The sequence below is a fragment of the Suncus etruscus genome, chromosome 17, assembly GCF_024139225.1.
Source record: "Suncus etruscus isolate mSunEtr1 chromosome 17, mSunEtr1.pri.cur, whole genome shotgun sequence".
Lineage (NCBI taxonomy): Eukaryota > Metazoa > Chordata > Mammalia > Eulipotyphla > Soricidae > Suncus > Suncus etruscus.
In genome coordinates, this window is record NC_064864.1 from 40,664,270 (window position 1) to 40,666,401 (window position 2,132).

The 2,132-nt window shown below is 39.4% G+C and overlaps 1 non-coding gene across 1 annotated transcript; it reads right to left on the reverse strand.

Moving 5' to 3' along the window:
* Nucleotides 1-219: 219 nt before the first annotated feature.
* On the reverse strand, nt 220-324 carry LOC125995435 (U6 spliceosomal RNA). The gene has a single exon (XR_007490966.1). It is a non-coding gene; the product is annotated as a U6 spliceosomal RNA (small nuclear RNA).
* Nucleotides 325-2,132: the final 1,808 nt, after the last annotated feature.

The window sequence follows — 2,132 nt, forward strand, 5'->3', positions numbered from 1 at the left end:
TTGTCACTCCCAATGTGCTTAGGGTTTGCTCCTGGCTGTGCTCTGAAACCATACATGGTGTTAGAGATTAAACCCACAAAGCAAAGCAAACAACTTACCCACTATACTATTTCTCCAAACCCTGTATTTTCAGTCTTTTGAAGTCAAGATGAATTGAGCTCTGTTGTACATTGTTCCTATAGTCAACAATAACAAATGTTATGCTTAATATATATATTTTTAAATATGGAATGCTGCATGAATTTGTGTCATCCTTGCGCAGGGGCCATGCTAACCTTCTGTGTATGGCTCCAATTTTAGTATATGTGCTGCTGAAGCTAGCACTGCTTATTATTATTATTATTATTATTTTTGTTTTGTTTTGTTTTTTTTTTTGTTTTTGGGTGACACCCAGCAGTGCTCAAGGGTTACTCCTGGCTCTATGCTCAGAAATCGGTCCTGGCAGGCTCGGGGGACCATATAGGATGCCGGGATTCGAACCACTGTCCTTCTGTATGCAAGGCAAATGCCCTACTTCCATGCTGCTTAATATCTCCAGCCCTGCTTAATATTATTAAAGAAGTTTCTTGGGCCCCTAGTGATAGTAGGCCATATGCTTTACAGGTAACCTATCTGAGTCTGATTCCAGGAACTCCTTATAGTACTCTGAATACCACCAGAAATGATCCCTCAGTGCAGAGCAAAAGTAAATCCTGAGAAATGCTGGTGAGGTCTAAAAACAACAAAACAAAAGGTTCTCATGTTACATATTTTCATTACAGCAAAATTATAAAAGATATAAGGAACAACAAGGGCCAGGAATGTAGCTAAATGGTAGAACATATACCTCACATCTGTGAGGTCCTCAGTTTAAAATTCAGGTGAGGGACAAGAAGAGAATAGGGCTGTTACTGCTTTGCATGCAGGAGACATATTTCCCCTCTGCAATTATTCTAGTGATTCCTTTGCTAACTTAAACCACTTCCATACATCAAATTTTAAAATATATGCTTCCTTTACATAGCAATTTGACTTCTGGGAGATATTTATGTCATGCATATATTCATATATTATAATATACTAGTCTATCATTTGTATAATAAGCATATATACATGAACAGAATGCACAATATACTTTTCTTTCTAAAAACAGATGTTTTGTTTTATTCTTAAATTTTTTTTTTTTTTTTTTTTTTTTTTTTAGTTTTTGGGTCACACCCGGCAGTGCTCAGGGTTTACTACTGGCTCTATGCTCAGAAATCACTCGTGGCAGGCTCAGGGGGCCATATGGGAATGCTGGGATTCGAACCACCGTCCTTCTGCATGCAAAGCAAATGCCCTACCTCCATGCTATCTCTCCGGCCCCTTACTTTTCATTTTTATTTGCTTTTCTTGAGCCACATCCAACTGTATTCAGATCTTACTCCTGGCTCTATGTCCAGATAGCATTTCTAGTGGTACTTGGGTGAGGTTGAACTTAAATCAGTAATGTGCACTCTGCAATGCCCTTTCTACAATACATTTTTTGTTTTGTTTTATTTGGGTGCCACATTTGGTTGTTCCAGGTCTTTTTTTTTTTTTTTTTTGGTTTTTGGGTCATGCCAGGCAGCGCTCAGGGGTTACTCCTGGCTCTACACTCAGAAATCGCCCCCCGGCAGGCTCGGGGGACCCTATGGGATGCCGGGATTCGAACTACCAACCTTCTGCATGCAAGGTAAATGCCTTACCACTGTGCTAGCTCTGCGGCCCTGTCCCAGGTCTTATTTATGATTTTGCAATCAGGGATTAGTTCTGCTGGTATTGGGGAACATATGGGTTCTGAGGATTAAAACAGGGTCAACAGCATGTTAAGCAAGCACCTTAATTTATCTCTCTGGCTCCCTATAATACACTTTTAAATGGCCAAGAAATGCTGCAAATATTTTATCCTTAGCATGAAAGGATTTTTTTTTTGTTTTTTTGTATTCTGAAAGGTTTGGTCAAAACCTATCACTGTATACCTATGATGTAACAGTATCAGACCTAATACATCAGTTAGTTAAGGGCACTTGTATAATCAAATTCTGGGTGTAGATTTGGGAGTCCCAGGATCAATGGGACTGAACAACATCTTGCCGTAAGGCTGAGATTTGAACTATACAGCCTAGTAGCAT